This window comes from Girardinichthys multiradiatus, chromosome 19 (assembly GCF_021462225.1).
Source record: "Girardinichthys multiradiatus isolate DD_20200921_A chromosome 19, DD_fGirMul_XY1, whole genome shotgun sequence".
Taxonomy (NCBI): domain Eukaryota; kingdom Metazoa; phylum Chordata; class Actinopteri; order Cyprinodontiformes; family Goodeidae; genus Girardinichthys; species Girardinichthys multiradiatus.
In genome coordinates, this window is record NC_061811.1 from 19,861,672 (window position 1) to 19,888,258 (window position 26,587).

A 26,587-nucleotide genomic window follows, 5' to 3' on the forward strand; every position below is an offset into this window, starting at 1 on the left:
ATGATTTTCAAATCAAAACAGGTGTTGCTTTAAAGATTATTCACAATCCTGTCAGATTAAGGTTTAAAATAATCTTTTGATTGTTGTTTTAATTCATCTTTTTTCTGACTGGAAGTAATATTACTGATTTGGAGTGACCCGACTTGAATCTGATATAAACAATCTGTGAAGTGAGGTAAAAATTAGGGTGATGGCAAGGCAATAAGCCTCAAAGAATTAAAATCCCATCATCAAAGATGAAAGAGTTAAAACTCCAGTGTAAAGATGGCCTGATTGCTGTAATAACAAAAATATTGTTATTGAACAGGGTATAAATAATTTTCAGCCCCACAATTTTTATTAAAATGTAAATTAAAACATAGTTTCCTTCCTTAAAATTGATAATCTTTTACATTTTTCTATTATCTCTGGAGAGATGTCCGTCTCGTTTCGTTTCCTATCAGTAACTTCCTGGGTAATATTTTATTTATAATTCTGCCAGGGATGTGAGTTTGACACGTAATTGTAAGCATTTGTATTTACCTTGCAAATAAAATAAGATAAAAAAATCTTCTGAGTAACAATAATAATAATAATAATAATAATAATAATGTCAGTGATTTATCTTTGTGTGGGTGATGTTTTAAAAACCTGTCCTGTGATTTGGGAATCTGACATGTTGACAGCCATCCGGAGCGCGGCGGCTTTAAGGAGGGAGGCGTGGTGCTGCTGTTTTGACCGACTTGTCAGAGCCGTCTCTCCTCACTACACCCTCAGCTGAATGAACAGCCTACTACAGTCAGAACAGGAGGATCTGCTCTCCGCTCCGAACCCGCATCTTCTGCCCCTGTCTGCCCTCTGACAGCCTCCCAGGATTATTATTACCGAGTGGTGACAATTTCCTCGTACAGAATCTGGAAGGTGAGTCTCTGATCTCTCCGGGTATGGATGGTGAAGGCAGCGGCGTGCCGTGCTGGTTCTACCCCGCAGCTCGGATCAGTAGCGGCGCTGACTGCCATAGGCTGGATAATCTTTAGACTAGGGTTTTGGTGGGAAACCGGTGCAGTATTGCTCATTTGGACAATTCTCCTGTTATCATTTGATAAAATGTAAACGTGTCTCACAGCATTAAATGGGAAATTGATATTTGTTTTCCAGCTGGAGGTGGCTATTAGAATCTAGCAATGGATTTTAAGCTTTCTAGAGTGCTTTTTGACATATTCTTTTGACTGCAGATGAAAATATTGTTCAAATCCACCCTATCCCATGAAATAAGACCTTATAGGCCGCCATTAGAAGCTTATTGGTTAATTTACAAGCACTTCTGCGCATGACAGTTTTTTGTGCTCTATATTTTCTTACACTACCTTTTTTATTTTAGCAACTAGTGAGCGGATATGGTATAAAGACGGGCTGCAGCGTGTATTCACACACATTTGACCTTTTATCCCGGAGTCTTGCGTTCACTGGGCTAATCGTGCACACGTTAATCCCACCGTGCGTCCATAGAGGGCGCTGTGGCACCTCAGCTGCTGTGTCATCCTAGTTCTTCTTCATCTAAACGGGTTTTTGTTGTGGTTTTTTAATGATGTGCATGATGGTTCTGATCTCTGAGCACGTTTCAAATGAATTAGAAGAGCTATTTCATTCTTTGCCTTTATTTTGCTGGTATTCATTTCTTATACCCGAGAAAGTTGTTTTTTTATATAAAGATTGACATATTACTCTAAGGGAAAGTTAATTAGAATTAATTAAATGTAATTGTCCTGTTTGCATACTAGATTTGTTTGTATGAGAATGTCAGTAATATACTAGATGTGACAAACTATCCTGCTTGTGGTAAGCTGCAGTTTGCCATTCCCCTGAATTAAAGTTGGCTGCAGGAGCTCTACCGGTTCTGTTTCCCATCCAAACACTGGCAGGTCAAAATATTTATTTCTCTAACATAAACCAGGAGTTTGGCTGTCTAAATATCAGAAATAAAGGAACTGACACCTATTAATCAAGGTGGATATGTGTGTTGTGAAACTAAGTCATATAAATATAATAAAGAAGAAGACAAGGAGAGTTGAACCAAATGCTTTGAGCCTCAAAGGCATCTTCCACTCGTATGGCCCATGCAGCTTGTTGGTTTATGGGATTGAGGAGGCATTGAGATCTGTTTAATCTGATTGAACATCTGGTAGTAATGCAGCGATGGGTCTTCTTGGCCGGTTGCTGATACTTAACAAGCATAGCACCATGCTAAGCACAAAACGATCACCCACACAGCTTTCACTTAGGGGTTATTAGCACATGCAACATTCCTCGTCACTGGATTTGACTGCAGTGCCTTGCACAAGTTTACACTCAATTTTCCACATTGTGTTTTTGGGTTTTATCCACAAACTTCAATGTTTTTTTATTTGTGATTTTATGGAATAGACCAACACAAAGTAGCGTATAATTGTAAGGTGGAATAAAAAAATACATTGTTTTCCCACAGTAACTCTGGAAGAGCTGCAGACATCCATGGATCAACTGGGGCACCTTGTTGACACAATAATTAGTGGTCCCCTCCACAAATATGGTGTTTATGGTAGAGTGACAAGATAAAAGCTGTTGTTTTAAAAAAAGACACAAGAAGGTTTATTAAAGTTTCCTACAAACCAAGAAGAAAGTGCTCTGGTCAGATAAAACTTAAATAAAGCCTTTCAACCTTCACAGCATGAACAAAACTAATACTGTACACCACCATCTCCATGTTGACACACAACAGTGGCAATGTCATGTTGTAGAGACCCTGTTCTTCAGCAGGGACCGGGAAACTGATCAGAATTAGTGGCATGATGGATGGAGCTGGAAGAAAACCTCTAGTTGCCGCAAAAGATTTGAGACTGGGGCAGAGGTGGAACCCTCCCGCTCAACTGACTGAGCTTGAGGTATTTTGCAAAGAAAAATGGGCAAATATGTCAATGTCCAGATGAACAAACTACATTTAGTACTTTTCACTTCACAGTTCTGAAATACTATGTGTTGGTCTGTCACATAAATTCCCAAATATACACTAAATTTTGTGTTTGTGATATAACAAATTGGGGAAAAATGTATTTTGATGTTAACACTTTGGCTCCTTTAAGGGAATCTTGTTAGGCCTTAACTGATTTGGAATGGCTCCCAGCAAAGACAAAAACATTTTTATAAAGAGCATTATGGGTTTGAGGATTGGAATGGATTATGACATAGAAATGACATTTTAATAATGCTGGCCTAATGCTTAAGTGCTGGATTTGTCCATACAAGGCTGCTCAAGTTATTTTCCACAATGTCTGATACACACAGCACAGGCATCAACAGGCTGCTCACTTCAAACCCACTGGGCTGTGTTAATGGCTATCGGCAATGGATGGATTAATTGAAAAGCCCCGCTCTCTTGCAGGCCGCAGCTCTCTGGGCAGAGCTGTAATCCACTGAGCTCTTAATGGCCTTTTGGCTTTTCTACAGGTTCAGCTGCATGTTGGATTTCACATGCAAAACAGGAATATCTGTCTGCTTGTTCCTCAGTCAGTCTGGAAAAGTGTGATCCTGCTCAGTATTTTTAGTAAGAGCAAAATCCTAATGCAGGTACCTGTGTGTTATCGGAGGCGGGGGGGAAAGAAAATATGTCTGACATCCAAGAGTAACAGAGCCACTGGGATGAGGTGTTCTGCTTTTTGGCTGCAGCCCTGCTGACTGAGCAGAGGGTAAAACACTTCTGCTTGTGTGTGTAAGTGTGTTTTTGTGGTAAGAAGGATGAGTGATCAGCACGGCGTGGCTGGGAGCTGCCACACAGAAGTTCTGATTTTAACAGAGTCTAAACCACCATGCCACGCAGGAGTGAAAAGACAGGACCGCTGTTTGGTGGCCAGCACCTGAGGAGGAGGTTCAGTCAGGTCTTACAGTGCCTGTGACTTAGATTGGCAGATCCTTCTCACATTTGAGTGTCCAAGCTGAGAGTCTTGTGTTGTGGGTCTAAGCTTGTTTTGCCAGAGGAAAGGTGGGCCATGTTGCTCAACTTTTCTTCTTCTCAATGTACATCTGCAGCTTAAAATATAATTTAGTGTCAGTTTTATCAGGTGCAATAAAATTTAGATGCCTAGATATATTACCCAGGTGTAACTTGTGTGTAGCTGCATCTAAACCAAAAAGGTTTACTTGTTTCACTGTAGCCGATACATAAATTGTCTATAAATGATGAGAAGATTTTAAGTGACTCATTATAGCCAGATGAGTCACTTAAAAGCATAGTCAATCAAGAAGTGCAACTACAGTTTACTGCACAGTATCAGTAATTCTATGTAGAATCTGGGTCTCAAGAAGTTGGTGACAGTAAACCATGGTACACAGTGGTCCGATTACCAGTCCATCAAAATAAATAATGCAAATAAAAATCAAAGTGAACAACTGTCACCTGCTGGTTAATGCCTAAGCTTGAATGTATCATGCTCAGAAGATCTACTGATTCTATGCCTAAAATGAACATATTCTTGAGTGATCACAGCGTAGTTATGTCAGGCTCTGAGCCAGTCTCTGCTTCTCTTTGTGTGGTGACTCACTGGTTCAATGTATCTCTGCAGAGTTTCTCAGCACAAAAAGATGTCTGGGACTAATTAGCTGTGATGGTTTAAGGCAAAACCAGACAGTGTTGGCCACATCCCACCACCTTTCCTTGTGGTTGGACTTGCATATTAAAAAAGTGAAAACTATGTGATTTTCTTTTTTAAGACCCTTTATTGAAGTAAAGGGTCAGCTTTAATTATTTACTCTGTGTCATATTAGTACTTAGTCCTTTTTAGTCAGTTTTATGATTAGATAGGCGCCCGCAGATTGGCTGGGGATCATAACAAGCCGATTTTCAGCTTGGTTGACCCTAACTGGTGAAGGGCCGGTCAGAAACTAGAAGATCCTTTTTTCTTTTTTTTTAAGATAACTGAAGTCAGTATACACAATCACTATCAGGTTGAGGTGACAATAACACTCTTTGTTGCGGATGCGGTTATTGAGTAAAGAGGATTCAAAGATAGCATTTGCCAGAATGAGTGAAGTGCTTAAAAAATTTGGTCAGAGGAAGCCCAGTGTTATATTTTTTGTGGTTCTTGAAGAGAAATCAAAAGAGACATTGGAATCCACTAAAACTGATTTTACCAGAGATTGGTAATCTGCTACAAAATTCAGATCGGTGCATCTTTCTTTTTGAATCAGTTCTTGTGTGAGCTGATGTGTTTACTAAATTAGGAACATCAGTATGTTTTAGGTTTTTTGTCTTTGCTGAAGTGTTCTTTTAACATTGCACCTACTGCATATCATGTTGTTTAATAAGCATTGAAAATACTAATCAATTGGCCAGAGTCTAAATGTGGTTTAATGCAAACCTTCTTACCTAGTGTGCAAATGCTGTCAAAATGTAGAATGTCTTTTTTTAATTGGCTGTTTTTTGGGTGGTACAATTGTACACTGGAAATCTAAAAGGAGAAACAAATATGCAAAAGTTGACTGACAAACTTTTCCGGAGGTTTAGTTTTACTATACTACACCTGTTTTCTTTTGGTGGACTAAAATTTCAGAATAATTCAGAGTATAATGGGACAATCAGCAGTGTAATGGTGGGTGGCTGCAGCAGGATCTGGTCTGTTTCTTCCATACAGTAGTTCGGCTCTTCTCTTTTCAGAAAAAAAAGAGAAGTAGCACAACACAGTGGCCATTAATTAAAAGCTTTCCCCTGAAATATGAAAAAAATACCTCAAATCCCTGTCAGTGATGAGGTTGCAAAGCTTTTCTGAGTTGTGGTGCTGTTTTTGGAAACAGTAGTTTGCTGCTTTGACTACCTGATTAAACGTGCATGTTTCCACCGCTGCTATTAATACCTCGCATATAAACTGAAGGTACTTTGAGGCTTGGGTTTACTGTGCATTGTTCTTTTCTAAACCCTCCGTAAAACTGCATGATTGTTGGATGATTAGTTTGGGAATCACAGCAGAGTCCAGGGAGCAGGTGGGCAAGTAAGATTGCTTCTGACAATTATTTCTCCATGAATAGGAGCCATTTAGCTCAGGGGGTAATAGAAGTTGAGAATGTCCTAATATTTCTTTGCTGTGTGACAGGCATCTCCCCCTCTTTGGTCAGTCGCCTCTACCCACCGTCTCTTTTTGCCCATCAAACATCAATGTGCTGGTTGTTTCGGTGTCCAAGTAGTCACAGGTAATTGGCTCCCGTCAAAATAGGCAGCAGGAAGGCGGGTTGAGACTCGGGCATCCAAACGCCATGTTTCTGTGCCATGACTGGCGTAACCCTGAGCTACCGAGAAAGGGTTTTGTCAGTGAAGGGAAGTGGAAGGGGAGTCCACTTAGGACCCGGTCGCATGCTACGTCACCGAACACAAAGCAGCTCTTTCACTTGGGATCTGGCGCACATATGGCATCATTTACCAAACCTCCAATGCGCCAACTCCTCCAATCTTACTCTCATGGCTGCAGGTTTCCATTCACCTTCACATTTTATATTCACTTTGTTGCTAAATGTGTGATAAAAAGTGGTGCCTGGATGTGTTGCACCACTGCTTCTCTTGATCCTGCTTGATGCAAACCCATTGAAATGCATTTAGATATATTTCTAGCTGGTATGGTTTATTTGGAAATCACTGTCTGTCTTCGTAGAAGGTATTTCTTTAAAAGTTGTATTTATTCAAGGTCCTGTTTGGCTGCTTAATAAATCAATCCGTTCATAAATGGTGAAATTAAATGCAACCTTTTAGATCCACTACTTGAACAGTAACACCGTGCCAGTGTGACATCATCTACATGGACTGGCCTCTAAACTTCTCAGCTGGGTGCAGATAACGGAGCAGCATGGATGTTTATTTTTCACCACCCCCACCCCCGCCCCCCCCACTGCATTCCAGCTTCTTATTTATAATTGCCATGATCTCTGGCACCGGGGGCTACTTCTATAAAAGGAAGTTTGCAAAGTTTTGCAGACCTTCACAAAAACGGAGGCTTGTCTGCTGCATTTTTTTGAAGATGCAATCTTTAGATTTCAAGTTGGAAGTCATTGGTCATCATATGCAAATCATCAGCAAATCTTTTTTATTTCCTCAGAAGAAGGCTCCAACTCAATTCGACTCTACTCATTGGTTGTTAAACGGATTATGAATTGTACACACTGATGCATAGTTTAATTTCATAGTAGAAGATGTCAGGTATGAAATGACTAAAATGATGCATAATTGAGAAGGAGGGAAATGACCAGCCACCCCTGGAATTAAAACCTTGTGTTTCAGAAGTCTTTGACAGATTATTGTTCTTTGGTCAAATCCATGTCTTTCTTATCATGTCTGCTCTCAAAACCAATAAGACAGTAACTAAGATGTCGAACATGAGCCTTTCAACCTGTTGTCCATGTGGCAGAGCATGCTTGATTCTTCTTTGTTTCATCCACCTTCTCCTGAGGGGATGAATTGCTACTGAGTTTTATTTTATTTTTTTCCATGTTGTTGATTCTTGGGATCAAGTGCTCCCTCAATTGGCTCGAACTCTTCTACATTAATGGTCCAGATGTCCTCTGTGTCCTGACACCCTATTTAATTTGCAACAGATGGTATTTTTAGCAGTGGATTTTCCACAAAACAGATTACCTTAATGAGGTCATTTACCAGTGAACTGTGTGGATTTGGCCAAATTATCTAGTGGAGGCCCTCTAGGCCTCGGAAACTTAAGGTGACTTATAGGTTAAACATGTTGGTAAGAATAATGTGTCCATCCTTGGATTACTAAACATACTTTTAGTAGAATCTGGTCTTTCAAAAAGTATTATAGTTTTGTATTCTTTCGGATGTGTTTTTCTAACTATCAGATGTTAACTCCCAACCTCCCTCCTTCCTTCTTTTTTCTTTTTCACTGCTCTCTGCGGCTCTGTTTGTGTTTGATTGTGGGAAAATGTCTCCACTGTCCGTGAGAGTCCCCCGCTCCCTGGACTGGCTTTTCCCTTGGGTGTCCTCCATACTCTGATACACTGGGCCCCTCCACTGATGGGCTTTGGGGCCCTTGTTGTCTCAGCAACCACTCGTGGTAAGGAGCAGAATTCATTTGCCGTGTCTTTAGACTCTCTCAAACAGTATTTCTAAGGTATTTGTTTGACCTAGACCCTCATTTTTATTGTCTGGCTCGACAGCACAATTTTTCTTTTCAGGTTTTGGTAGGGAGGTTTAAGGCTTTCAGCACGGTCATAAGGAAGACTGGCATAAAGAACTCCTTACTAATAAATCACTTCAGATGCTTGGCCGAGATTAGGTCAACTCTTGGTGTGTCACAGACTTGAGAAAGGCCCAGTCTGTTGAGGGTTTACTTCGGCCCTCTATGCACAATATTTTCTTGTTATTGACCTTCATATGTGAAGTTTTTATCGTAAGAAAAATAGTTTTGTTAATCAATTTTGCCATTTGACTCTAGCCTCATGAGGATGCCTTTTTTCAAGCTCTTCCACTTTTAATTTGAAAATTTCTGTTCATAAAATCTGTTTGTCGCTTTTGGCAAGGAGAGTTTTTCATTTTTCTTTTGGATGCTTAAATTGGTTTTATTTTAAGATCTTTGTGGGATTGCCCTGAAATACAGGTTGTTTTGCAACAGCTCAGGGGTTAAAAATTGTATATTTAATTCCTGTCTGTTGTGTCTGCCAGGGTTCCTCAGCAGTCTGGAAAAATATATAAAAATCTGGAATTTGATTTAAGTGTTTTCCAGGTCTGGATATGTATACAGAAGGAAATATTGGTTTTCACAATTTTTTCAAATCTCATTGTCTAGATCTTCATTCCTTCCTTCCTGCTTGGCTGTGTAGTTGTGCCATCCTTCTTTCTTTCTCTACCTTGTCTAATGTTCCTCCCTTACTCCCAGCTCTTTCCTTCCTTCCTTGTATCCTTCTTTCCTAACTTGTGTCCTTCCTTTCTTCCGTATTTTTTTTTCTTTCTTTCTTTGCATGCTTCCTTCATTCCTTATGTCCTTTCATCCTTCCTTCCATCCCTAGCATTCAGTGGGTGAGGTCTTCATTCCTTTACTATAGAAATATCTGCCATAGATTCTTAGGAGCTTTTGTATTCATATTTTGAAATGATTGAAAATGATTGAGAACTCAGGAATTGTGAGTTTGGAAAAGTCTGACATTTTTCCATGAAGAATGGGTTGGAACACAGGAGTTTGACTTTTCTAAGAAAATCGTATTTATCTGTAAATTTAACCAAAGGTACATAAGCCCTCCAAATGGCAAACCTTCCTTCTCAATCCTCAATTCAATTTCAGTAATTCACTTTATCGGTGTGACTAATCAGTTTTACTCAGGTTTTCTAACGCAGGAGCGCCTCAATTTAACAAGATTTAGGAAGCAGATGGATCCTATTCACTTATTGTATTTTCACTAATCCATCATAATATTCTTATCCTGAAGCTATCTTCAGGGGCTGGAACTCAAACAAACACAAACGGGAAGATTGGATGAAAATGTACACATTATCAGGCTGAAATCTCAAACTCCTAGGAGTTAAATTTGAATAACTCTTCTACCAAGTTTTAGAGAACTAAATTTGGCTTCTATCATCTTCCCATGCATTTTTTTCTAATCATGTAATGACTTTGTGTTACACTTCAAAGCCTCTTAAGTAGAATAGAAACCATTGACTGGCATTTTTACTGCAGGCTTCAGGCTTCTCCCAGACCCTAATGCATCTTCTGAGCTCACTGCCATTGCTCTCAGTCTGAGCTTTCAGATGGATTTAGCAGTTATAGATCCAGAAATGGTTCTGTCTTTTTTTTTTTTCTTCATGTAACTAAAAAAAAAAAAACACAGTGGACCTGAGCCATGTCTTCCATGCCAGAAACGTCTTCATTCCGAATGACAAACTGCTTGCTTGGCAGCGAATACAGCATTCAGGAGAGGAATGAATACGGTTCTGTCTCTGGAGAGGCTTGCTGAAAAAAGGGGCCTTCTGCTTCCATCCTTCGGGAGAGCAGATTGATCTCCAGCAGGTTTAAATGGACTGTTGAAAGGTGAGGTGTTTATTTGTTCCGTTTTTATAAACGGCACCATTTCTCCAGATTTAGATTTAACTTCATTGGAGTGTTCACCATCATCTGGAAACATTAACAGACCATCCCATTTCCCCTTGCTTCAGTAATTCTAACATTCACCTGCAACTTTGACCTCAGTTCTCCTTCTCTCCCTGCACGTTGGTGTTTTCTGTAACTTTGTGTGCCATAACTGACCATTGCTGATGAAAAACACAGGTGCTTATGTCGATTCTGGTTCCAATTTCTAAATTCCTGTTCTGCAGAGGGAAGAGGAAGCCTTATAAAACAGATGCCATCGCACTCTACCACTCCCTTGTGGTAAATATCCCCAGCTGATGCCCCTTCCTCCACCAACCCTGCTGTTCTTCTTTTGGTTGCTAAGATACCTCCCCACCCCAATCAACCTCCTCTTCTTACTCCCTTGCTTCGGTCAGCAACCTCTGAGGAGAGTGATGTTTTTCTTCTCTGTCTCCTTGTTTAAACTATCAGCCATCAGCGTTTAGGAAGTCCTGGGGGTAAACAAACGACAGCGGCCTGATGGATAAACTCATATGACCCGATCATGCCCTAGTAACCGTGGAGATGAGGATATTTTTAGATTCAAGTCTCTATATTATTTTCCTTAGGGTTTGTACAACAAACGGGACCTTTGCCATTTTTATAATGTTATTATCAGACTTTCACAGCTTTTTTACTCTTTCTGTCCAGTTCTGACGTGTGACCATAGCCGTATGTGATACAGCTTGACGGATAAATGCAGATGTTCAGTATTATCATCTCAGACTGGTGACCAGCTGTTCAGACGGTCCAAAATACAGTCTTTTTGCGATCAGTGAACACACCACACCAGAAGCCTACAAGGTCACGCTAACATTCTTGCTAAAGTGGTTTTTATAGAGGGAAAAAGACTGTTAGAAACTTTTACTATGAGTGAAATAAAGTAAAAAAAAAAAAAAAGACAAAAAGGACTCAGGACTCAAGATCATCTACAATATCTGAAAGTAAAGTTTTTCTGGAAGCAGGAAAAATCCAGCAAAAATATAACAGTTTCTGAGACATCCTTTACTTCGGTCCTCCCCTATCTGTTTTATGCCAGGTTTTCAGCTGATAGCTCACCTCTTTGTTGCTATTTCTCAAAATTCAAGTCAATAAAAAATGGAAGCAAATAGTGTCTGTTAAGTGTTGATGTATCTTTTATTGACATTTGTCAGAGATAGGTGGCTCAAACAAACAAAATAAAAAGGATTTATTTTTTAAATGTGTGAAAATGCATCCAAAAAACTTTGAAAGACCTTCAAAAATTTGATATTTCTTCATTTTAAATGATTACAAGACAGTCTAGCCGTTTTGGAGAAAAAGTAATAAAGAAATAAGTAGAAATAAGACTTTGCAATTTATTTGTTGTCTGTGTGCACTTATGTTGTGAATGGCAAAATCTGGGAGCAACGGAGTGATTGGGAAATAACCAGTAAACCTTCTCTCTGTGTGCCAAACCACCAGGCATGCATTAAATGCAGGAACAGATCTGGATTAACAGTGTAGGAGGTCGATATCCTTTCCAACAACTTAGCCTGATGGCTCATTTTGTTCAGTGTCGTTGCCAGTGTGTTCCTTCAGACCGTGATCCATCTTTTAAACAACCTTATTACGTCCACTCTCTCTCCATCATCTCAGGTTTCTCCTCACTAACGCACCATTCGTCCGGACAGATATTTCAGACCAAACCGATATTGTGATCATCAGAGGGGCAAATAGGGGTGACGAGAGGTCAGTGTAGTGATGCTGCCTTGCTGCCCTCAACATCATCTGCAGGGATTTATGGTGGCAGTGGGGGTGGATTAAAGGTATTAGGCAGACAAACCTGACCCTAGGTTCAGACGGCGTGCAAATGCTGCTACGTCCATCCACCAACATGTCCAACCCTGCTCAAGATCCCGAACTTATACCATGCAAATATTGATAGCACTCCATTTGAGGACAGTGGTTATTCCATGTCTAAAACTGGCTCAGCCCCTTTCTTTTAGTCCTTCCCTTCCTCACATCACTACTGCTCTTTAGCAGTGCCCCGATTTGCTGCCTGGTTGCCTTAGCGATTGCCTCAGTACACAAATCGACCGACTTCTGGCGAACGCAGTGCAGGAACTTTTGTGCATTCTTTATCCCTCTCTCCGTATTGGATAGTACAGAAACCACATCAGCAATCTGGGGCTTGTTCATCTATTTGCTTTGATTTTACCCCTTTTTTACAAGGCTAACATATGAAGTCTTTGAGGTCTCAACCGCTCATACTGTTTGGGAAAGGATAAAAGAAGTTTGTTGAGACAGAGTTGAAATAAGAAGTGCTCATACTGTTGAAACACTGGAATATTTCACATAATCCATCATTCTTGGGTTTATTTAATTCAAAAATTCACATATTATAATGAAAAACACATTCTTACCATCCTGACTTTGTTTTCGTTATATTCTATCCAAGAACTGTAAAAAGTGGAGATGTAGCTCTGTTCCCACTACAGTCTTGCTGTTGTGGGAGGAAAAGAGAAAAGTCAGACTCATTGTTTTGGGCAAGGAAACCAAGATGCAGAGAGAGGAAGCGCAGCGGGAGGAAAAAAACTGCTGACCCACATTTTTGTTGGAGTTTCCACTGGGACGCAGCGTTAGAACCTGACCATTTAGCTTAAACGGCATGTAATTGAAACAATGTGTGTTGACAGGTCGCTGCCAGAGCAGATGTGAGTAACTCGGATTTGAAGTACAGGGGTCAAGGTTTTTGAGCAGGTTGTCATCCTGTTGGGGTTTCAAAAAAATGAGATGGCTGCTTATATTGTTAGAAACTTTCTTTGCTTGTAACCTGTTCTTGCCCAGACACTGGACATGGAAACATCTTCAGTACATTTTTACATTTATACTCTGTGATGAGACTGAGTAAATCCTTTAGTTGGACTTCATTGAGGCTGGATGCAACACTTTTTTGGAGATGGACGAATGCCTATCTGCCCATTTGTCTAGTTTGTTTGACCTAATACAATCTGAAGGAAGATGTAACTTCATTGAAATGATCCAGACAAGGGAAATGTAATTCTGTTAAATGGTTGTTGATGGTCTGCTAAGGGGATTGGTGTAGACAACATAGTTTGGCTGTCCTATAAATGATAGGGCTAGCGTTACCACAGAGCCCTTCTGCATATAAGTATGGTCACATTTTAAGGTGTGAAATTAACAGAAACACAAGGCCTGCCAGCTTTCACACACATTTGGCAAAATCTTCCAGTTTCTCACATGCTTAAAAATATTTTTGAGATAAATATGCGTGCACCAGTCAGATCATGTGTTTTGTTTTTTACTTAACCTCTTGTCATGCTGCTCTTGCTGTGCTAGCAATCTGTTGTTGTTCAGATGATTAAAGGCCTGCACATTTTTAGACAGCATCACTGTCTGAGTTTGGTCTTCTTGTTTTTTTTATTTTTCAGTGTGGATCTGCAGGCAGTCAGAGGAAAATCTTGATTTGTGGATGTGTTTGTTGTGCCACAATGATTTGATTTCAATTGCACCAACTTTGCTTAATTTAGCCTTCATTCTTAAGATGGAGAGACTTGTTTGTTAGCTTGATTTCACAAGCATTGTGGGTGTTTGGATGTTTTTTATAAATTTTTAGCAGCACAAAATGATCCAACATGTTGTATGGGCATGTTTGTGTGTGTCATTGAGAAAGCAGATGGATTTCCAGGCCACGTGCCACTAGTTTCCAGCCTAAGGAGCCCACTTGGAGCTCAGCTGGCTTTAATCAACGCAATCATTTACCTCTCGGGTGGGTGAGTGCTGCTCGATGGATCCCTGAGCAACACGTCCCCTTCCACCTCTGCTCTCTAACAACTCTCCACACAGCATGGAGTGATACAGAATATATTTACATTGTCTCTCCTAAGCACACAACAGTAAGAAGAGGTAGACTGAATATGCGCTCCCACACTTCCATCTGTTTATTTAGTCATTCCAGTAGACATAAATACACGTACCTATAGGCTTACAGTAATTTCTACATTTATATTAAGACTTACTTTTAAGAGTTTTGTCGTAATTTCAGGTGGCAGTCATGTTACCTCTTGGCCATTTTGTAGAGTTTATATTTTAGGTTTCCTACCAAAAATAGCGGGTCCAAAAGGAGACGCTAACCACCAGACTGTTCATACTCCCATGCTATATTTGCTACTTGCTTCTGCAACCAATGATTTAAAGAAAATTTCTATAATCTATTAATAGTTTGAGGTTATGTGAGTCCAAAATTATCTACAAAGGAGGCTGCTCATAATTTATTTTAGTGTGATCAGAGGTCATATTGTCATATTTTATAGAAGTCAAGTGGACAAAAACAGATTCAGAACTAAGACAGGAGAAATGGGGTATAATCTAAAGTCTTCAGAAAAAATACAATTTTAAATAAAATAAAATTCTTTTTAAATAAAATAAAAAAAACATGGTAACTTTGGAGGAGCTGCAATGACCCACAGCTCAGGTGGAAGAATCTGTTGACAAGTGTTGACAGGACAACTATTAGTCGTGCACTTCACAAATCTGGCCTTTATGGAAAAGTGGGGAGAAGAAAGCAAGTGTTTAAACAAAGCTAGTAGAAATCAGCCACACCCCATGTAGAGGACACAGCAGATGCCTGGAAGAAGATGCCTCTTCTCAGCTGACACCAACATCTAACTTTTTGGCCTACATGAAAAACAAAATAACACTGCACATCATCATGGGCACACCATTCCTACAGTGAAACGTGGAGGCAGCATTGTGCTGGTGGGGATGCCTTCATCAAGTGGGGACAGCAAAGCTGGCCAAAATGATAGGAAGATGGAGGAGCTAGAAGACTCTGTTGCAACAGGCTTGAGACTAGGGTCTAGGTTCCAACATGACAAGAACCCCATTATGTCTGTCTATCACAATAAGTCACAATAAAGTACCTTCAAGTTTGTGGTTGTAACCTGACAAAATGAGAACGTTCAGGAGGTATGGATATGCTTTAAAGCACTATAGTTTGAGGCTAGATGGTAGGGTCTAGGTGTGACTAAGCAAATGGAAAAAAACTGACTAGAAAACAAGTTTTGTAACAGAAACCTACTTTGACTGAATAGGTATTAAACCCATAATCAATTTCTTTACTTTCATTACCTGTATACTGGCTGAAAATCAACATTTTATCATTCTAACATGACAAACTGCCTGAAACCTGCCTACTTGCTGTTGCTGTATGGCTCAGTAGCAGTTATGAAGGCTGGGAAGATCTGCAGAGGGGATATTCATCCATATTCTGTGGCACAAGTAGAAAAGAATGGAGTGACTAATTAAGATTGGGAATCTTATCAGTTCAAGTTGTGTGTAATCAGCCCTCGCTCCATCTGTGTACATACAGGTCTGATAGCTTCCTGCAGGCAGGGTTGACTTTTGCTTATCAGCTTAAACTGGGCTAGTTCTGACCCGGCCCTGAAACTTAAGGCATCTCACAGACCCCTTATATGTTCCTCTTAACCGCTGGAGGATGTGTTGACAATGAGCTGGAGGATAATGTTCAGGGAGCCTCTCAGCTAAAGTTAACATTTATGAGGTCTGACCTCTCCCTCCATATACAATACAGCTGGACAGATGGGCTCACTGTGTTTGAGTGATGTTGTTAAGTCAAAGGCCAACTGATAACGTGGTCAGATGTTTTTATAAACAGATCCTTACATTTAATTGCATGTCTTTCATTTGCTACGATAATCTGTTAATGTGTTAGGCACCAGATATTTGGTATTCCATGATCAATTCTTAAATTTGCTCTTTGCACCATTTCCAAGATTGCAAATTGTCATGCTTTCTATTACGCCCAGAAGTAATAAATACTGAATCTGTGTTGGAAGGAGCAGTAGATCAGAACAAACTGTTCCAACCAAGTGCAGAGATAAACAGGAAGTGTTTGTTATTCTTCTGACATCCCCAGAGAGCTCATAAGATTCACTCCAGCAAAGTGCAACACCCATATTTCATGCCTTGCATTGCAACACATAAAAAGAAAGGCATAATAAAAGGGAACTTTATGCTTATTTTCACAAGTTTTCTAAAGATTTCATTGGACCTGTTGGTCACTCAGCACCAGAAGGTTTGAAGGCTAAAACTGTGGTCTAAATGTTTGTGCAACTGTTGCTTTTGCAGTAACAACATTTTGAAAATGGTTCATTTTGTTTTTGCACATTTTTGCACAAGCTATCAATCATGGCTTAGGCAATTAGACTAATGAAGAAGTAAAATTAGGAGTGCTAATTAACTTCACTCCTATTCATGTCACTATTAAAAGCAGAGGTGCTAAACAAAATACAGACATATAATTACAGACAATTTAGATTGCTATTCTGCCCTACTTGTTCTTGCACAGTTTAGCTGATAGATAAACACCATCTTAATAAAAAGAACAGTTTACGGCTTAAAGATGTTAGTCCGATACCTTCCGTATGAAAATCTGTATATACACAAAGAAAGGGCAACATAAACATGACTAAATATTTAAGTGCAGAACCACATGTTGCAGTATTTTGTAAATCTCACAAAATAACAAGCATTTTAAGTAATGCTACAAAAACTTAGCCCAGATTCTGCTAGCTAAATTCCATTAGTTACTAACTAACTTTTTGTTTTTTAAATCACTAATTGTGCTGCTGTTGCTGGAATCTTGAGGGAAGTGACCTTGGTTGTTCAGACCGCCACTGTAGTTACTGCACTTTTGAAAGCTTCACACCAATAACTAGAGCACAGGGGCCAGGAAAGAAGGTTCATGAATGCAGACACACCTGTTCACAGGGCACGACCCACAGATCTATTCATTGTGAATCTGCGACAGTCTTGACCCAGTGTGTTGGTTTCCCACGGAGCAGGGGGCAGACATTTCATACCCAGTGTTTAAAACAGATCAAAACATTTTTGTCGCACTTCCCAGACATTCTTCACCACACATTAACCTGTGATCAGCCCTCGACAGATACAGAGGCCTTGATTTATGAAGCTTTGGATCGGATCTAAGAAGAGCCGTTATTGAACTTGGAAAGACTGAGGAACATTTAACTTTTGGGTTCAGACTGAAGTCGGGATTTGGATGGTTGTAAAAGAAAATATAATAAATTACAATGTCAGTTGAACAGCTGAATTTGGTTCCCTTATATATGCAAGACCCCATGCTGTCAATTTAATAGCAACTGAAATATATAAAGCTTTCTCTTGAATAAAGGCATCTGGAAAAAGAGCAAAGTCTACTTTTTTTTTTGTCAGTCAGTGTTCTTCTCTTTAAAATGAACACACCTGGGTTCATAGTGGCCAAAGGGGAGCTATGAAATATGAGTCATTGCACAGGAGGTATGGTTTTCATGTGGACCCTTTGTAGCTAACATCTCATATTTCTAAATCCTAAAGGTGTTGGCCATTATGAAGAAACTGTGCTTCATTCAATTTTAAAGGTTCCATTCTACAATAGAAAGTTCACCATTGCATGTGTAGACTCCAGCACATGGCTTACAAGCTTGAATGTTCACATTGTTATACTTTATTGCTCATTGCTTAACGTCTTTAATGTACTGTATCTAATATCCCTGTTATAGCTCCTATCTCATTTAAGGACTTTCTTAAAATGCTAAATTGTTCTGATTTGCTACAAAATTAAACCAAAATCAACCAAAAATGAAGTCTGTTAACAGGGTTCCATATGCAGTCTGTGGAAGTCTGGAAAAGTTTGGATTTGGAAAGGTATTTTCCAGATCCACATAAGAATTGAACCATGAAATCATATTTTAGGAAAATATCTTTCCATTTACCAAAAGAAAGCTTGAAAACACTGCAAACTGTACTAAGATTGTTAGATTTGAACTCCTTTTACATTTCCCACAACAACAGATTTATTTTATTTACCGACAACGCATTGTAGACAGTTCAGCTGCTGTTCTTTTTGTGGCAGAGCAATTGCACTTTGTGCCTGCTAAAAAACTGATATAGAATATTAAAAAGGGGAAAACCAGAAATCTTAATATAGCCTTTTTATTATCTCTGCTAGACTGAATGAAATCATTGCACAGTCAATCAAAGACTAATACTGATGCCCTTCATATCCAGAGATGAAAGTATTACATCATCGGTTAACATGATGGAGCTGTCATGACTCAGGCAGGGGAAAGTCAAACCATTGTCCAAACATAACAGCGTTTAGTTGGCACTCATCCACGCAGACACAAGACGTACTATGGGAGCTGGCGGTTGGATGACCTTTGACCTGGCCTAGTCTGCCTCTCTGAGAAAAGAGCCATTCGAATGCCCATAGCTTCCAGCAAAAAATAAAAAGAATTTGCTTATTACGAGTTATCCTGGGGTTGAGGTTAAATGCTACCTAACTACCTGGAGAGTTTAATGATTCACCACAAAGATACAGTTTAAATTTGTATTTATTATTTCAATTCAATTCAAAAAATACTTTATTAACCCCAAAGGGAAATTAAATGTTGTAGCTCATTATGAAGGTTTCTTCAAATATCCGTTGTAGATGCTGATGGCTGTGGGCAGGAAGGATCTCCTGTAGCGGTCCATCTTACAACAGATGTGAAGAAGCCTCTGACTGAAGACACTTTGTTGTTGTAGGACAGTCTCATGAAGAGGATGCTCAGAGTTCTCCATAATGTTCTTCATTTTATGAAGAATCCTTCTTTCTACAATGATCTCCAGAGGTTCCAGAGGAGTCCCCAGAACAGAGCCAGCCTTTTTTATCAGCTTGTTGAGCTTTTTTAAGTCCCTGGCTCTGATGCTGCTACCCCAGCAGATGATGGCAGAAGAAATCACACTTTCCACAACAGACTTATAGAAGACATGCAGCATCTTGCTGCAAGCACAAAAGGACCTAAGCTTCCTCAAGAAGTACAGTCTGCTCTAAGTACAATTTGCTGCCTTGCTATGATTACTTTAAAAAAGATGGATGGTATAGAGCTCCTAGCAGTTGTGATTTGTAGCTAACATACAATTTGACCATGTACACAGGATGTTCCTTCACTTTTACATTGTCAAGAGTTCAGGCTTTGTGACAGCAGCGGTACTTTTCTCAGTGGCAATTTACTCTGCGCGGGCGTGAAAGAATTGCTTGTGTGCAAAGTGCTGCCATGAGGAATTCCTGGCTTAAACAAAACAAACTTAAATGAGAGCTGTCTGGTCCAGAGAAACCCTAAATAATACCGTTAGGAACGGTATGTTGTGAAACATGACTGCTTGCCATGTTGGCTCCTGCAGCCGTTGGCTTTAAGGAGGACTTGAATCTTCTCTTCAATGAGTAGCTTGAAGAAATGCCAACATCTCTGGAGCTAAACAGCTGTTTCTTTGCAGACTATCAAGTTTGATTGCTACAATGCTGCTGCATGCATCAAGTGAAGTAATAGGGTGTGCCAACCTTTTAGTGGGAAACCTGTTCTTGAATGACTGTCATGCAGAACTTCGGTGACTGGCAGACATTTGAAAGCTTTGTGTCAATTCGTTGCACACATGCTCATCTTACTGAAGAATGCCTTGCAACTGGATTATCAGTGATGACATTAGTCTTTGACAATGATTCACTGTGGACAGATAAACTCTTGGCTTTGGTTGTATTGTAAAGAATGACAAGTGAAAGTTCACCAAAGGTGAAGTCATATTGTGTTTGGCTCTACTTGAATTCAAGTGACAATATGGAAAAGCAGATGAGTAGGAAAAATAAAATCAAGCATGCCCTCAAAAAATAAAAGAGCAGATGGCCTTATAGTTTAGTTGGTTGGGGGTATGATGCTTATTTCAAGCATGTCAAACTGGATCCATTTGCTTGAATTACCACACTATGATGGATGATACAGGAGTAGTTGAAGTGCACTTAGCCAGACTGGAGCAGGAGGTAGGGCTTAGCTTGCTCCTGGGGGCCTTCCTAGGGCTTTCCTCCAGTGCTGTGGGGATTGTGAGGTCACCCTGAAGAGAAAGTGGAAGTGATACTGCTGTAAAAGAGAAAGGAAAAAGACCGGAGCGGAAGTGGATGTCTTAGAGATAAACCTACTTTGTCTCCTAGCTGGGTTAATGGATACGTCCCAAGGGCTAGCTCAGGAATGCACCAAGGCATTACTGCCTGCGACGTGATGTCATCTGTCTTCTGTCCCCTGAGAAAAATGGAAAATGGCATTATAATCATTTCTCTTTTCCCATTCCTTTTGCAAATAAATGGCTTCACTTTGTGTGAGGACGCCTTTCTGTGTCAATAAGAATTGATAGTTGCTGTTATTCCCTTATTATAGTGATATATTCTTAGGCCATTATATAGCACCATCCAAGTATATATTTGCTGTTTAGCGTTGGATATGCAAAGGTATCAGTATAGATGCACTGACAAAGCGGCTGGTGTCTGGAATTGGACAATTTCTACACTTGACTACCCTTATTGGTTTTAGCTCGTTGGAAACTAAAAATTCCATCCTTTTTTCTATCAACAAATGCATCATACTAACCTGTTAGCATACCGCTCTTCGATGTGGAAGTTGATAAAAATAAAAGGAAGCTGAAAGTATAATAGCTCATCATTACCCTTTTGAAGTGTCCAGTTCTATGTCATTGGACGCGCTGGAGTAAGAATTGTCTAGCTTTTGGAAATGTCATGTTTAAATTGAGATTGTGTTTACTGTGCAGAAGACTGATGTTAGTTATCCTATATGTCCTAATAAATGTTAATAAAAGTATCTAGAGACTTAAAATATATTAGTATTTTACTAACTAATCACTTGGCAAATCCATATACATTTACAAATGTATTTTCTTCAAAATAATCTTTTATAGGTTACTCTACCCTAATCCTGTTTACTTGCAGAAAGATGTAACACTGACTGCTCTTTCTCAGTCACATGCTCTGACGTCGCCTATTGTCCTTTGCGTATAATTATCAATCACTGCATTTTCTTTACAAAATGTAAAATGTAATACGGAAAGACAAGTTGAATAGTTGTGTGCTGTATACTTCCGCATACAGTCATTAAGCCACAATTATCTGTCTCTAATCGCGTTTGAGGATTTAATCTAATTAATGTGCATTTCCTTTTAAGCATGTTTGTAAAAAAAAAATGTAAATGCATTCAGCTCTGAAAGGATTAGGCAGTGTAGAGAGCAGGTGATCTTTTTTTTACTAAAATAAAACAAAATAGGACGAAATGATAATCATTTGACTTGCAAAAAAGCATGTGCCCTATTCTGTGACTTTCAAATGCAGTTTGCTTTAACTGGACTGTTTTTTGTTTTTTCTGTTATTACCTTGTTGGGGTTAGAAAGGAATTGAACTTCCTTACAGATTTCTTCACTTTCTGTTTTGCATCTCACCTACATGTTTTGGATCATCGAACAAATTTTAACTCCAGACAAATAAAACCAAAGGACAGAAATACAAAAACTGCACTTTTCAAATTATTACATTGATTAAGGGAATAGCGCTATCCAAGCATCCTGGCTTTATGTGAAAATTAATTGGCCCATAAACCTAATATCTGGTTGTGCCACCCTTTGTGGAGAAAACTGCCATTAGCATCAGAGATAACTGGTAGTCCGCCTTGTATTTGTTGTGGAGATTTTTGTTGTTATTTTCAGAATTGTTGTATTTCAGCCACATTTGCTAACATAAACAGGTTGTTTAAAGTCAACCATAATCTGAATTAGATTTAAAGGATGTGTGGACTTTGACTAGGCCATTTCACTACCTTAAGTTTTTTAACCATTTAAGACCGGACTTGCTGGTGTGCTTTGGGTTATTGCCCTGCTGCATAACCAAAGGGTCCTTGCGTCAAAAGTCACACACTAAGACTAGACAATTTCCTTCAAGATTTTCAGATATAGAGTGGAAATCTATTTGATGAAACTGAATTTTAATTGCTCAGACTGAATCTGTATTTGTGTAATTTGAATTTAAATGCATTGGTTTGAAAATGAATTTCACTAAACTGAGACTGAATATAATGGTTTAAAACTGAATTTGTTTGCTTTGAAAATTGTTTTGCTTTGTATTGAAAATTCAGTTTGATTACTTTCACTTTCAGGTCTGAAATTCAGTTTCAGTTCCAAAATTCAGTTTTTTTGTGTCACACATCCGGGTTCTTGAATCCACAGATTAATCAAACACAGATTTACTGATTCACGGATGTCATTCTCTATTGCTGTGTCCAAATTCAGGGGCTACATCCTTTGAAGGATGCATTTGTAGGCCGATAACGTCCTGGATGAGGCGACGAATGCTGTACAATCTCTAAGGTTCCAACAAATGCGTCCTTCTTTTTCCCAGGTGTGAAGGATGGGTCCAGTGTATCCTCCGTGTCCCACCCTATCCCATGATTCATTGCGGGTCGAAGTAGATTGTTCAAACGGAAGTAGCAAATGCCGGAGGAGAGAGAAAAGATGTGAACAAAATTGGATATATTGCGCATTCTGTGAAACAACTGAACTTTTACAATGTTTTTAGACGAGAATGTAGTTGTGTAAACCTAAAATATCTGATCAGTTTATCAAGATATCGCTTAATTGCACAAATACGCCGATGACCCAGCAGCCGACTCGCCTCGCCAGCTGTCAGTTGACCGGGTGGTTGAGGTGAGCTAAACCCCGAGAGAACAGCTGACTGCCGGCACATTGTTTTCAAAATCCCGCTGGGTTTCCCCAATGGGTGGAAGTTAAACAGATATAATTCAGTCAGATGAAATCTAATATTAATGTTTGGTTTATTTATTATAATTATTATTATGCTCTGCAAATAAACTGATTTAAACATTGTTCCTAAAGTTAATATGTTAGTGTTTAAGTTGTTGAAATCTTTACAAATAAATTAAACAAATGGTATTTGTCATCACTGTATTTTATCTAGTGTTAGATTTTTATATCTATGAACACAAAACATGTTTTCAACATTTTAAGTGGCTGAATAATGAACAAGATCATAAAACAATAACATTTTAAAACAACACAGCATTATAAGCCATCAGCAATATGTAAAAGGGTAAATAAAAACTGTGTAGTCATTTACAGTAGAGACAGCGTTATTAACCTCCGGGCTCCATTTGTTCGGCTTCACAGCTCTGCACGCTAACACGGTTGCTAGGCAACAGAAGTTACTCTGAGGTAAGGGCAAGAGAAGCGCAGACCGACGTAACACCGGCGGCAAACTAGGCTAATCTTTCATGTTTAGCTAATAGCTACAGGTAGCATAAGTATTGCTGTTTGACCACCATGTGTTTACATGACGCTTCTTATAGATGTTTATTTGACTTGGTGATTGACATCCGCCAAGCTCATGTATGCTGCACTGCTCCAGCTCAACATGCCGTAAAGGAAGTTTAACCTGATGTGAAACGTAAATCGATTAATCTATGTTTGATTAATCTGTGGCCATCCTCAAGGACCCGGAAGTGTGACACAAAAAACTGAATTTTGGAACTGAAATTGAATTACAGACATGAAAGTGAAAGTAGTCAACTGAATTTTTAATACAACAAAATACATTTTAAAAGCAAATTTATTCAGATTCAAACCATCAAATTCAGTTTCAGTTAATGAAATTCATTTTCAAACCAATGCATTTAATTTCAAATTACACAAATACAAACTCAGTCAGAGCAATTCAAATTCAGTTTCTGATAGCACAACTTTCTTCCCATAGACATCATCCAAGATCCAGATCATCACACTCCCAAGGGCTTCTTTAACGCTAGATATGATGTCGTTTTTCTGAAACTGTGTTTCAGAAACCATGCACCTTCCAAAACATTCCTCTTTACACTCATCATTACACAGACAATTTAGCTGGTTTTTTTTCTTACTCGGGGATGTCATCATTTGTATTTACTTAGGTTATCTTTGTCTGATTTTGAAATTTATTTGATGATCTGGAACATTTCATTGGGAAAAAAACCAAAGCAAAAGACATATGTAAGGGAGCTAATGCCTCTTATTGGCGCTGTATCTGAATGTAGAGTCAATAGATGAATCTAATTTGTGAGGCCCCTGCTTCAACCCAATGCTGCATGCCATGCAGTATTTTCTAGTCCTGGTTACATTTTTACTTTTAAAGATTGATGGCCCTGGGGTTTTAGGGATGGCAGAATGGTGTTCATCCTGACTGTTGCTGTTGGGAGTTTCTGGCGCTGATCTTTGCAGCCACTGACCTTTATCCAAGCATGACCTCTGCTTCTCAGATGTAGCTATGACATGACCCTCCCCCCTGCAATTCCATGCATGACATTAGGCTGAGCTAATGCTGTGAACTTGACAAAGCCAGCTGAGTTGTTTTATTATCTATCATGCCATCTCACCTTCTCAAAGAGCACCGATTGGATCTCAGGAAAATACTTTTCCTGGTTGTGTCACGGTGGTAAATACTAATGAATAAAGCCATGTTTATGTTTTCGTGCCAGTGTGTTTGCTAACAATGAGACTCCCGCAACAGGAAGGTGGCCTCCCCTTGGGCAGCTCTTGATATGCCTTGATCTGTTCTTTTCTCTCAGTAAAGGAATGCTTCGGGTGGAGTTAGGGTTGCACACACTGTGGGAAACGCAAGCCACCGAGGGTCACTTCCTCTCATTTTACCTTCTCCCTTGGCCTCACATAACATATCTATACTGTACATCAATGCAGCTATTACCACAGAAAATCTATCACCTTGTAACTGAAGCCCACATGGATGCTGTCATATGCTAGGGCTGGAATCCAGAAAGGGAGGGTAGGAGGGAAGAGCGATCAAAAGAGGGAGAGGGTGGGGGAGAGTTAGAGGGGACAGTGTCAACAGCTCCGCTTCGAGCTCAGTCAGCTGAAATCTACGGCTCGACTATGAAGCTCAGATCGTAAGTGGACAAAACACATTGGCCCCTTTAGAGAAAAAAAAAAAGACAGGGGATCTGGAAGAAGTTATCTAAGCCCAGAAGATGCAGGGGGTGCTTTGAATTTCTTTTGTAAAGTTCTTTTGTGGAGTGGTTATTTCTTTTGTGTCGTAGTAAAGGGAAAGAAGGAATATTCATCTCTTAGTGCAGCCTCTCTGAACTGGGTAAGTAGAATTTATCAGATTTTTGATGCCTACAACGTTCCCTGACTATGGGGGAAAGTTTTGTTCAGTCTGTAGGAGATTACATAGAAACCCACAGATGTTCAATACAGTCTGTCTGTCCATGCATTGTATCCTTCTGCTCAGTCCCACCAGGGAAAACCACTCTGCTGTTGCTTATAAAATAAACAGCTAAAGGTTCTGCAGAATCGTAGCAGCAGGGCAACAAAGAGCTTCTGTTTCTTCATGATAAACATTCTACATTTTATGTTGTAACTTGTGGACATGTTTTGTAGGTCATGAGCAGCAGTAACGGCAGGGATGTGAAATGTGTGTGGCTCTTAATGTTTGGGCTCTTTATTCAGCTGCGTTGACAGCACTTCCTGTTGGACCCCCAAATCTACTAGTGCAGACTGGTGATACATTGGGGTTTATTTTTAGCTTTACTTCCCAGATGTTTTGTTCCATGAAAAGTAATTTTCTCAGAATTTTGCAAATGTACGGCACTCTGCTCTTTTTTTTTTCTTTCAGTGTTAATCTTGTTATAAGGAGTTAGAATAGAATAGGAGGAATTCCTAAGTTGTATTGTATTTAATTCGTAAAAATCTGAGAATCGCTCAGCATGTCAAAAACCAAAGGAGAATGAGATGTGTCATGTGATGGAGAAAACCTATTTCAGGCATCAGACTATAGCTCATTGCACATCAATCACGTTGCCAAAGCCTTTGGTGCTGGCTGTCAGCTCAGTATTCAGCCTGACAGCCACACATTCCACATATCCTGAAAGGACTGAAGATATTGGCATCATTCTCTGTACAAGGCATGATTCCGCATGAGTTTCTCACAATATATATTATAACCTTTAATAAAAGTACGACAGTTTCACGGCATCATGGTTTTAAAACAAAGACTTAAAACAAAATGTAATATGATCTATTTGCCTTCTATTTAAAACAGAAGACACAATTATTTCTGTTGTATTTCTGCTTAATTAACACAGTTATAATATTTTTATTTTTTATATATAGGCTTTAGCAAAATATAGAATACACTTAATTTGGTAGTAATTTAAAAACATTGTTTTGCACAGAATAGACTATTTTCCCTTGTTGTTCTTGTAGCGTAACACAAGGGACATAACCAGCTGATATGTGCTGGATAATTAGTCAGGCTATCTGGTTGGGTTGCAATTCTGCATTCAGCTACTTATCAAAGATGTTGCTTATTCTTTGCTAACTGTAGTTTGCTTAATTAATAAGAATGGGTGACGTTTCTTTTGTTTCCACATTATGACTAAACGAAACAATTTGTCTTTTCGGTTAGTAAGAGAAAAGCATCATAGCCTTCTTTGAGCCATCTGAGCGACAATGCATAGCAACAGATGGGGTTTAGGTAGCTTTGTGTTAGTTGGACAAAACTCAAATTATTCCAGCACCTTCTCTGGCTTCTCATTAAAAGAAGA

At 39.3% G+C, this 26,587-nt stretch overlaps 1 protein-coding gene and 1 long non-coding RNA gene across 7 annotated transcripts in view; one reads left to right on the plus strand and one right to left on the minus strand.

The window, feature by feature from the left end:
* Positions 1-744: 744 nt before the first annotated feature.
* The window catches only part of daam2 (dishevelled associated activator of morphogenesis 2), a 116,376-nt gene continuing 90,533 nt past the window's right edge, over positions 745-26,587 (plus strand). For 3 of the 6 annotated variants that reach the window (XR_007035041.1, XM_047344988.1, XM_047344987.1), the window contains exon 1: positions 745-900. The gene's annotated coding sequence lies outside the window, so the exon portion shown is untranslated. The remainder of the gene's footprint in view (positions 901-26,587) is intronic. The other 3 variants (XM_047344986.1, XM_047344989.1, XM_047344990.1) reach the window with 1 other exon arrangement.
* LOC124855264 lies at positions 19,735-23,163 on the minus strand. The gene is made up of 3 exons (XR_007035042.1): positions 23,116-23,163; positions 20,125-20,224; positions 19,735-20,039 (listed from the first exon to the last, which is right to left on the minus strand). It is a non-coding gene; the product is annotated as an uncharacterized LOC124855264 (long non-coding RNA).